The 12,355-nt window shown below is 38.9% G+C and overlaps 1 pseudogene; it reads left to right on the top strand.

The window, feature by feature from the left end:
• Nucleotides 1–579: 579 nt before the first annotated feature.
• LOC130488478 (PHD finger protein 11-like) lies at nucleotides 580–10,582 on the top strand (annotated as a pseudogene).
• Nucleotides 10,583–12,355: the final 1,773 nt, after the last annotated feature.

Raw genomic sequence — 12,355 nt, 5'->3', positions numbered from 1 at the left:
CTCCTTTAGCACTCCTAAAAACTCCATTCTAACCTAGCTGTGGATTGATTTTATTGAAACAGACACATGCAGACTGGCGTTGTAGCATACAAGAGAGATACAGTCAAAGGAAGGCCTGCTCCTTTCCTCCAGGTTTTTCAGGAGCTGCTTTTTATTACACTCGGCCAGCTTTTGAAAAATGTCTTGTGCGTTGTTTATAGGCCTCTTGCATTAGTCCGTTCTTCTAATAAATCAGATACAAGTTGTGACATGCTGCTAATTCGATCACTAATAACCTGCTCAAATTGCAAATCTGTGTCAGCAGGTTGGTGTTGATTAAGTTGTAGTCCTCTCGAACATATTGTTTTAAATGACTGATAATTTTTATTTGCTGCGGTGATAGGCTGCCTGGACTGTTTCTCGCCTCCCCCCCCTTTTTCCCCCTCCCTCTCTCCCTCCCTTGTAAGCTTAGAAATTACACGAATGCCCCTGAGGTAGTGTGCTGCAGGCCCTTTGCTTTCTAGGTTTTGCTGCAAATCGAGCCGGTAGCCACTAGAGGGAAGGAGACGGCTGGCTTTGCTGACTGCTGGATGGTGCAGCATGAAGGACGGTGAAGAAGCTGTCAGAGAACTGGTTGCCCAAGGAAAAGGTTTAAAATGTGATATGAAGGTTAGTACAGAAAGAAGAAAAAAAAGTATTTTTCCTCTAATGCATTCTCTTAACGTGGATGCCTTTAAATAAATGATCCTAACACCGTGCTGGCAATAAGCGATAGCAACAAACATTAGAAGCGCTCGATGTGAAAGTGTGTTGTGTGCGTAACGCTTGTTTGTTTCTGTACTACCTCGAAAACATGAAATGGGAAAAGTATTTGCTGAAGAGTCAGTAACACTCAAATTTCGGCGTGAAATGAAAACTTTCCCCAAATGCTCAGTTCTATCGCCACTTCCCCAGCCGAAGGAGGGAGGGAAAGAGAGAGTGTGAGAGAGAGCAAGAGAGAGAGAGAGAGAGTATGCTGAAGAGTGGTGAAAACTTCAGCCTCTTTCTCAGGAGCATTATTAATAATAATCGAGTTGCTGATATACAAACTCTCCACTTAAATCGGCACCATTAACTGGTCTCATACTTATGGATAATTGATCTGTGGCGGGGGCCTTATGTATTTATTTATTTATTTGTGCCAAAGAAGCCTCAGCTCCTTTGCATTGTTAAAGAGCTATAACGTAGAACTGTGGCTTGTTACATTTACTCTCCTGAGTATAATTGCAGGAAGATCATTCAGTTTCCATTTGGAAAGCCAGTGGCAATTACTGGAGTACAATGTATCATGCATTTGCTCACTGGATATAAAACGTATATACTAATTCGCAATAAAATGTAACAGCTGTCAGTGCATTTTCTGCTCTGTTACTTCAATAAATTGGAACTCTGACTAGAAAATGGGAATATTGCATTTTTACACACTTCGTAATGTGTTTGCTTTTTGAAAATACAATTTATTTTCCCCCTTGCAACAAAAATTGTGGTTTTGTTATTACTGCTGGTGGATAAATATTCTTATATCAGAATGAATTACACATAGGATCTGTAAAGAAGTGATAATATTTCCTTTATTTTATTGCATCCAGTCTCCAGTAAACAATATGCACTTAACTTACTTCTGTCACATGCCAGTTTTATTTTGTTTATATTGCAGTTGTGGGTGGTGGTGGGGGGGAAAGTTTGTTTTTCCCATACTTGCACAGGTGTTGTGATTAGCTAGTAGCATTATATGATGCTACTATCTATGTATGCATACACATTTGCATGCAATACTTAGTACATAGTACTTAAGTGATATGAAATGTATCTACCCCCACATTCATACAACATGTACTTGCAAACTGTTTTGTAAGAGAACTAAGCGTAGCACTTTGTAGTCTGAAAGAGTCTGGCTTTTATTTAAAATAAAATTCCTGCACATTTGTGCAATTTTGTTACTTGGGGTCAGACTTTTCACAGATAATTACCCTTTTACACACTGTGAAATCAACCTGCATTGGTTTATTTGGCTAGACTCTTTGCTTCTGTTCTTTATTTCCCAGAAGGTTAACATGCTGAAAATCTAGCTGCAAGCTCAGAGTACTGTCTCTTTGTGTTGTTAATTATCCCGTTGCATAATTATTAATATCGGGAGCAGGAAGAGGAAACAAGTATACCAAATAGTTGTGAATGCTAGTGTTCTGGCAGGAAGCTAGCCCTGCATTAATAAAAAGTGCCTATGCCAATATCACAGAAGATAGGGAGCGTTCCTTGTTAAGGATCATTTATTAACTGAGATCATCTTTTAGTTCGCCTTGGGGTAATGACTAATGTCAATGGCAAATTTCACAGTTGTCTAGAGAAATGAATTAAATTTGTAATAAAAAGCCCTTCGGCTTGTTGTACATGTTCATTTATTGGAGTAGTTGAACTAGGAGAACTGTAAGGCAACCAAGAACATCGGCTTAATTTTCCTTACATATAATAATAACCTTTCGCTCTGCGTTGGGGGAAAAAGATACCTATTATAGACTGGTAAATTAAATGAGAAGTTCCTTCAAATGCAAGATAAACTAAGTAACAGTGGTTAAGTTAAACAGCCCTTGAGCTTGAAAGCATTTTGGTTAAAGAAAACTTTCCTCATTTTATGTTTCTTTTCATTTAAGCCTTGCTTAGGTGCTTTTGACATCAGACCAAGCAAAGGGAGATCTCAAAGAGTACCCAGAAGCAAGGAGCAAAAGTAATCAATATTTGTGCCATAGCACTAGTTTTGGCCGTGTAAACAGAAGTTTCCCTATGATGACAGACCTGATACAAATTATTCTTAGTGTGATATAGAGCCTCACAATACTACATACCTGAAGTCTGCTTGATTGGCTGGGGAGTGAAAGTTTTGAAATGACACAGAGAAATCATACAAGTGTACAAGAAACCAAATGATGACAAGGACTCCTCAGTTATCGTCAAACTCAAAAAACTGTAGCAAATTCCAAATTGTTCCCTGTAATTAAGGATGAGTGGAACTCCTTTCTTTCCTGACGTATGTTGTAGATTGAATAAAGATATTACATTTTCTTGCATGGCTAGATAATAAGGCTGTATAACAATTCCTTGGGCTGTATGATTGCCCATCTCAGTGATACCCCACATTTTTCATGAATCATATGACTACAAAAAGAACCAGGGGATTAGCCATTTAAGCAGATATGGAGAATCTTGTGGCTATAAAAAAAGAGGGAAGAATATTTTTATATTAATGTCAATACTGAGAGATTATAGCTATAACAACCAAAAGGGACACAGGATTCTATCAAAATATGCACTTGGACTATTTTATAAAATGTTTAAAAACTGCAACTCTTCATCCTGGAATTGAAGGATGCTAAATCATGGTCATAATCTCAGCACCAATGTCATTCACTCAGTCAATCTGATGAAACTGGTAGCTCGTTTACATCCTATTAAAAACGGGTTAGTTTTTTTAAAAGTGCACATTTCTGTAATTATATATACATTTTAATGGATCATGACTTTATATTCAACAATTATTACAAGATGTTTACAGATTCTGCAAGTGTTCCATGACTTTCTCCCTTTAGTATTTTATTTTATTCCACTTTTACCCCACCCTCCCTGGCCCACAGTTGCATCCTTTCAATGAAATCCAGCTCACTGAAAAAATAATTTGCGTGTAAAATACAATTTTTGAAGTTGGGGTGGTGAGCGATAGAATGTTCTCTTCATTTTATATCTTTTTGAAGTATAACATATAATGCATAATACAGAAACACAATACATTATATGTATTGGCTAGTTTTGTAGGACTCGTAATGTTTTAAAGATCGCAAGGTTTGTATACTGAGTACAACACAGAAATGTCTTATAACATTGTAAATGGAATTAATTGCTTGCATCATCAGTGATTTTGCACCAGGAGCTGCAGAATGCCAGTTAAAGGGTTAACTATATTGACTTTCCATCTCATCAATTTTCTGATGTAGGAACCCTGCCTGATCTGTCTAGTATCTGTTCAAATAAATACATTTTAATAAGAAGCATTTAAGGGCTTTTTTTGGGCATGGTAACATTCACTGGTCATGAAAGTTCAGTTCACCAGAGTTTATTTGGATACAAAGGAAGTTTGATTAATTTATTTAATTCCATTACAAAATTCCTATCCCCCTTTTCTGCTAAAATAATGTTCAGAGCAGCAACATAGGTGCAAGGTGTTCTGAGTTGAATAGCTGAAAAGAAATGCACTCCGTTTTTATCTGTAGTGTATCTGCAGTGTACAATGTCGTAAAAATGTGTTCCCAACATGGCAAACAAGGGAAAAACAAAACTGTCTTAGGCTGTCATCCTGAGCATATTTACAACAGAAAGTCTGTTAAAACCAATGAGAGTTATTTCCATAGAATTTGTTTTAAAAGGTTAGACTGCCAATATTTCATTGGTCCCTAAAATGTAGACCCAAATTGGGTTATCCATATGGTAATTAATATTCAATTCAAGATTCCTTGCAATCGATCCCATATTTGGGTTTCTAGAAAGGCATTCTGGGATCATCCCCTCCCTCTTGCATGTACAATAATGGGACACCCTCCCCCCCAATGTGTCTTGCCATCCAAAAAAACTCTCATGAAAATCTGTCATCAGAAATAGTGAGTTTAGTACACTTGAGTTTACACACACACACACACACATTTATATATATATATATATATATATATATATATATATATATATATATATATATATATATATATATATATATATATAAATAAATCTCACAATATTGTCTAATTTTGATATAGTTATCACAGTTGCATCCTCAGAAATGACATTTTGTATTGTTTTTCTTAATTTTTAAAGGAAGGTTATATGCATCACAGTTTCTGGCAAGGATGTGAGTACTTAATTTACATATTTCAGGAAGAGCACACTCTCATCTCTTGCCCCCCTGAACATTAAATTTTTCTCTCACTCTTTGTAACTGTGTTTCTGGTAGCCTGATTCCAAATCCCACTATGTGTATGTGGGTATTGGTAGTCCAAATTAACATACTTCCAAGTATATAGTGCTTAGGATCAAACCTTTCCAATTTGCAAACACTATAATGGCGGGGAATAAAACATTTTAAGCCAAAAAATACCTTCTGTTCACATGTGTACACCTGCATACATACACATTTACTCACGGGACTGACTAAATGTAGATTGTATATATTTTGTAGTCCACACAGAGAATATATGTTTGTGTAGTGCAAGACCAATAGTCTACAAAAAAGACCAAACAGTTCATGCTCTTTCATCCTTTTAAATCATATATAAATTGTGAATGACACCTGCCATTTGCCGATTTGACTGATTTTGGAGACACCCTGTTTTGAATGATACCACAATACAGTCCTAATACATTTTTGAGATCATATTTTATTTTAGTGGACATATAACACTGTTTCTTTGAACAGCAACCTTTGCATTGATTTTTCAGTAAGTCAGCATCTAATCTTTTGTGCTGCAGAACACCAGGTATCATTTAAAGATCTCAGCAGACCATTTCTTTGGGTTCAAGTAGGACCTATTGGATCTTCTCTTTCCCCACCCTATCTGGATAAAATTATAACTGAAAGCATTGGCTTAAATTGTATGTCCGTTCCAATTTTTAGTTTCTCTTGCTTATGTCTAAAAAAAATCTGATTTAGAAAGCAAAGTTGGACATCAAAAACAGCTTTTCCCCTCAGTCTAGTTTCACACACTTTCAGATAAAATCTGATGCCTTGTGTTAAAAGTGCTCATTTTCAGTACATTTCTCAACTCACACACACACATACACACACACAAAATATATATCCGTATGTACAGTATCAAGCCATGAATGAAAGAGAAATAGGTGGAGCTGTCACAAATGATCCTCTTTCTTCCTGTGCTAGTATACAATTCCCACTTATTCAGAGAGGCAGTTTTAGAAACGTTTTTAGAAAATGCAGATGTGCAGTGCATTCTTAATCAGAACAGGAAAAGAGTTTTGCACTCCCCTTTTAACCACTCTCTCACCTCAGCCCTTTTCAGCATGTAACCTTATTCTCTGTGGGATTACTTGGATGGAAACCAATTAGGGAACTGCTCAGACAATATAAATGCATACAGATTAGTACAGATTGAACAGTACCATTGCCAACTAATCATACAGTATATAAAGCCCTAAACAATATAGATATTAGAGAGTGATGGGGAACTGGATTTATATTGTCAGAAAACTGAGCACAAAAATGCAAGCTGTACAAACTATTTATTTAAGTAATAAATAAAGTATGGGTCTGCTTTCCTTGTTTGCTCTATGGCAATCTTCCCATAAGTAACCAACTTTGTTTTCTACATTGCTTAATATTTCTGCCTGTCTGCTTGAGTAATTACCCTGCCTTCTTGGGAACATCACTTCTGCTCTTCCTGTAACTGCCTGTCTATTCCTTGATTCAGATATTACGTTTTGGCATGGTATGGTTTTTCTTGGGAATGTGGTTGCACACCCTGTCATTGTAAAAAAAAAAAAAAAAATCACATTTGTTCTTCAGTCTCAAAATCCTACGGCTGATGTGTTTGGTGTTCCTTGTCCCTTCGCATGACATGTTGCAATAGCCATGTGCATAGTTTTGAGGTAAGAAAAAAAATTATGCACGGTCTATGTGGTCCTCCATGGTGCTACCACGTCTGGCAAGATCAGCATGGCCTATGTATGTTTTGATTGCTCTGCTTTGTGATTGATCGATATCTTTGGTTTTGTGCCAAAGTCTTCTTGGTGAAAGTCTTGTTGGCAAAAATGCAAAGGAACAAACACTCTTGTTAACTATTTTTATGCCATGTGCAACACTGTCGGACAGAAATATGTCCTTGCTAGCAGGGTACGCTACAGACTCCCACAAACTGCTCAGCACTGTGGAATAGTTTAAAGACAAATTGCACAACATCACATCATATGGCCACTCCACTCTCACATTTCATCCACATCACAGTGTGTGTATTTCATTATGTCGTGTCACTTCATGTACTAGAATGCTGTTGTAGAAGTATCCATGATGTCCCAGATCTGTTGTGTGAATCCAGTTCCGTTTCAAGAAGCAAAGGGTGTTCTGGTGGACTTTTTAGGCCTGGTCCTCACATTATTTGGAGCCCCTGCTGTACCATTCCTGCCCATATTGCCCCGTACCACATATTAGGACTGTGCTGTTGTTCCTCCATAAGCTAGTGTGAGCCCTGCCCTGGGATTTTGGCTATTTAGAGAAGGGCCACTGCATAGGCATCTCCCATATGAACTGGGCTTTTCACATTTTCCCAAAGGAGTGGGAATAATTGGTATTATGCCAGGTCCCAAACCACTGGGTACGTAAGAACTACAGTAACAAGTCAGTGTATACATTTTTAATATATTTGGGCCTCCTGATACAATAAAACATCTGTCTATGTTCTTACCATTGAACAGAAATGGTGTAAGGGAAATCAGGTTTTATAAGAACTTAGTTTCTTTTACTGATTAAATTTGTTTTTAAGATATAAGTGCAAGAGATCGAAGGGACCCAATAAAACACCCAGCCACCCAAGGAGCCAATCAAATAGGCATTTGCATTTCTTAAATTAATGTGTTTTAAAACCCTGCTTTTTTCATTCTGTGTTTTTTAAATGTTTTTTTTTTTTTAAGTTCCAGACGCTGTCTTTGGGCATGCTTGCCTAGGAGTCAACCCAGGAGTTACATTTGATTAACTCCAAAATGGGAGTTACATCTGAGCAGACCTGCTTAAGATTGCTTTCACATATTGTCATATTTTCCTTATTACATGGCAGGGCAGGATGGTACAGAAGTTGGTTAAGTTGTTATGTTTGCCAGGTTTTTAATTACCAGAGTGTGCATGTGACCACTTGGTGAGCTGGCTGTGTGCATTATCCTACTGCATGGAAAAGAGCATCTTCTGCACATCAAATGCAGCTATGTGGTAAAACGTTTACCTCTAACCATCCTTTGTGAGATTTGCATCTGAGGCCAATGGGGCAGGACCATTTGTAGCTGCCTCACAGCTTGAAGATGCATAGTAAGGATTCAAGTATGATTAGGAACTGACTCAAGGAACATATGCTGTGTTGATGCTTTGGCCTTCTAATGACAATCAGAAGCATGCTTACTAGCTATGATACCATTTTCTTTACATTTCAAGTTTGGGTTCATATGTTTATTTCTGTGTCTATAAACTTTTTGCATAGTGACTTTCTTATCTTATTTTCACATGAGTTTCACACTGTTTCTGGGAAACAGACCCAAAGTGGAATCTACCATACTTTCATGGGTCATACTTTCCTGGGTCAAAACTGCCGAAGGAGGGAAGGAAGGAAAGCTGAAGATGTGGGGCAGATTAAGTCAGGTTGGCTGGTGGGTGGGAAAGAGAGAAGGAAGCAGGAAAAAGGAAGAGGCTATAGGTTCTTTCAGTGAAGGAAAAGAAAATAGTGGGAAAGGGGGAAATGAGATGTTCCCCACAAGTCCTTGCAGGTTCCATGCTTGAAACGATATGTTAGTGGAATATTTCCTTTTCCACTAGATTTGATCAGAGTGAAAAGAGGCTGAAAGATACATTAACACAATAATTTTCTGATTTGATAACATCATGTATTCTGTTGACTTCATTGTGCATTATGTTTTATATTAATTCCTAAATGCATTTTATTAAGAGTCACAATGGGAATTCTGTATGTATAGCCATCTTTTCCCAGTCTTCTTAGCATTTACTTCCAAACAATACTTGGGGCTGGTTTGGGAGGCTTTGGTTAAGCTGCCAGAAGGATGTACTTTAGAATTTATGATGTTCTTAGCTGGTAATTGGATCTTAACCTGAATTTTAATGGAATCCTGTAATTGTTTTTAATCTATTGTTACCCACCATGAGCCATCCACACGGGGTAGGTTATAAATTTAAACTAATACATTTGTTCTCATGCAGGATTTTTTTTTTTTGATACTCAAAATGAAAACATGGCAAAAGTTTGAAATTTAATAAGGGACTAATGGTATTATTCACATTTTCTGTTTTGGAATTGTTTAACTCACAGCAACTGCAATGTTTGAAGCCAGTTCAGAGTGAGAAGGGATCCAGCTATGGAATCAAAATTTCTTGGGCAGTTGCTGTCCCTGACAAGCTGGCCTGACAATTCTGAACCAAGACGCTACCACTCGTATCGCCAGGTGAAATAAAATAGGAACCCAGTGTCACACCAGAGCATGAAGAGGTAAGTTGTTGAAGGATAGTCTCTTGCAGTTCATCGAGAATGCTTGTTATATTCCTCTGGATTTGTGGGCTCTGAAGAACATAATCCTGAAAACCTTGATGTAAGGTTCGATGTGGCCTCAGTAGTGAATGAAACAAAAAGAGGAAGGACTAGGGTTGCCAAGTGTCAGGTGGTGGCAGGCAAACCCCCGCCAATCCACCCGGCCCCCCGCTGACCAGCTGAGGGTCAGCGGGCAATCTGTGCAGGCAGGGACAGGTCACTTCTGGTTCACATCCAGAAGTGCTGCATTGCAAAGGGCCGGTTTCCACTCAAACTCCCAGTTTGAGTGGTAAAGGCCTGCTGCGATGCGGCACTTCCGGGTGTAAAATGCATCAGAAGGGGCCATTTGAGTGGAAAACGGCCCCTTGTGGTACGTTTTACACCCGGAAGTGCCGCCTCACAACATTCCTTAACCACACAAACTGGGAGTTTGAGTAGAAACCGGCCCTTTGCAATGCAGCACTTGCGGGTGTAAACCAAAAGTGCTGAAACACTTCCGGGAGCGCATGACCCCCCCCTCCACTCCAAAAACCTCTTGCCAAAGAAGAAGAGGGACCTGGTAAGCCTAGGAAGGAGGTTGATACGTAAGTCTTGTTGCAAGAGAGGACCCACTATTGGATGCGAGGCAAAACACTGTTGCAGGAGTTACCATTATTTTTGTGCACTGTGTGAGAACGCTGCAGTAGAAACAGATGACATGCAAGGCATTTATCGAGTGTTTTGTTCCAATCATGACCTGGTTTGAAAGACCAATTTTTATGATGGCAACGATAATATGGGAAGATCATTAGCTTGAAGTCTTCGCCTGCTAAGAACAAAAAGTGTGAGAAGGAGGTGACTGCAGAGGACAGCCTACAAGCCTTCAAGGGAAAAACAGGACTGGCAGAAAGTCAGGGTATGGTTTTTGAGGAAGTGCAAGCAGGCCGGACTTCTCAATGAAATCTTTGATGAGATGCTAGACACTCTTCACTTGGCCCAGGAAAAGCTGATGGATGACAAAACTCCAAAAGTGGAATATGAAAAGCTGGTAATATCACTTTTTGACCGTGGCCTGTTCTAAAATATCCTTGCAAATGCCCATTCTGGATCAGAGGCAAAATGTTCAGGGATTACTGGATACCCAGACAGAGCTTCTAAAGGATATGAAAGCTATACTGCCTGCCCCAGAAGATGCAGCTAGGGCATTTAAATGTACCTGTGAAATGTTTACCTTTTGTCACATTTTTATGATTCTGGCACCAATTCCTTTTTGTTTCATAAATGAGGCTGCTTAGGAAAAATTAGATTTCTTATTTTTACTTTTTAAAGTTTAGATTATTCTCTCGAAGAATCATTTTCTATTTTTCATGCTTCAGTTAAAATGATTTTTAAATGAACTGCTGCATAAACATTTTCAAATGTCAGTTCTTTCTTTGGCTGTATATTGGTAAAGTTCTTTTAACTGTACAGCCCAATAACCTATATTCATTAACTTTGGAAACAGCAGTAGTAGTTTTTGAAGGATTTAAAACGCAACTAGAGTGGAAGATGTGAACAAAACAAGATGAGTCATAGCCTAGTACATTAGTGAAAATCTGTCAATTACTAAAAAAAAATCTTTCCGCAGTGTTTATGAATAGAATTTTTTAAACTCTAAAACTGTTTACTACAGCATTCAGGAAGAGGCTAATTACAGAGTAACTGCATCATATGAAGTCTTCTTAATTCATGTTTCCAGAAAGATAGACGGGATAAGTAATCTGTGGCAGTAGAGTTATAAAGTTTTTACTTTAATTGCATTATACCAGGGAAGCTGATTAATAGAACCTAGAGTCCCAAGGAATTAAATAAAAACACCATAAATACATTTTTCATATGGTAGAATTGGTTAATATAAAGAAGGTAAATCTGATCTTTCAAACACTGCATTTATATATAGCCCGATCTCATTAGATCTCGGAAAGTAAGCAAAGTCAGCCCTGATCAGTATTTGGATGGGAGACCACCAAGGTCACTATGCAGAGGAAAGCAATGGCAAACCACTTCTGAATGTTTCTTGCCTTGAAAACCTTACAGGCCTCCATAAGTGGGCTATAACTTGACGGCAGGAGACACTTCAGCTCATACACTGGAGGGTTGTTGATTTTTCTGCATTGGCAACCACCATTGGTATCCCTCAACTCTCTCAAGTGGCTTTTAGAAAAGTATGCAAAGCAAAGTTGGGGAGGGGATTTTTGACTGTTCCCCATGTATGAGCAGAACAGTTTCTGCATGAGTATCTGTATATCTAAGCTATTTCTTTTTATTCTTAATTTAATAAGATATATAGAAACCAAGTTTCATTTTATGTTATACATCAATACTGTTCAGAAGACACTTGGAATCATCAATATATCTGTTTCTCAAGTGTGGGCAGATCTGCGGATACCTAAATCTGCAGATTGGGCCCACATTGAGAGAAAGAAGATTTTCCTCCAAACTTGGGGGAACCTCCAGGTTTGCAGAAAAAATCTAAAATAGACATTGAGGGGGGTTAAATCCCCCAAATAAAAACATTCTCTGTACATGTGCAGAGCACTTACCAGAAGGGGTCCCTGCTACACCTGCCGCCACCATGGCTCCTCTGGAGGGCCCTGCTGACTGCCCCAGCCCTTCTGCCAGTGCAAAGGCTCCCGGAGGCCCTGCTGGCTGCCAGGGGCCCTGCTGCTACTGCTGTAGGGAGAGGAAGCGGCTGGGAGAGCTGTCGCTGTTGCTTGGGGAGGGGAAGAAGAGGACAGGCAACAACTAGAGAGGCGTGTGAGTGGGTGAGGAGGGTCCTTCTCTCCCCTGTCTCTGTTGCTGCTGGCTTAGCTTCCCTTTTAAAACTTTCTCCTGGCTTCTAATTGGTCAGACGTCAGGGGGAAAAGCAATGCTAGGGGAAGAGGAGATGAGGAGGATTCTCCCCCACACACACACACACAACCCCCACATTGCAACTCCTTGCAGTCTGAGCAATTAATAGCTGGAAGAATGTTTTCAAAGGACAGCTGAACTGGCAGCTGCAGAGACAGGGGTGAGAATGAGCCTCC

This window comes from Euleptes europaea, chromosome 16, assembly GCF_029931775.1.
Source record: "Euleptes europaea isolate rEulEur1 chromosome 16, rEulEur1.hap1, whole genome shotgun sequence".
In the NCBI taxonomy this organism is placed as follows: Eukaryota; Metazoa; Chordata; class Lepidosauria; order Squamata; family Sphaerodactylidae; genus Euleptes; species Euleptes europaea.
The sequence above is the reverse complement of the archived record's forward strand: the minus strand, read 5'-3'. Positions and strand labels throughout refer to the sequence as shown.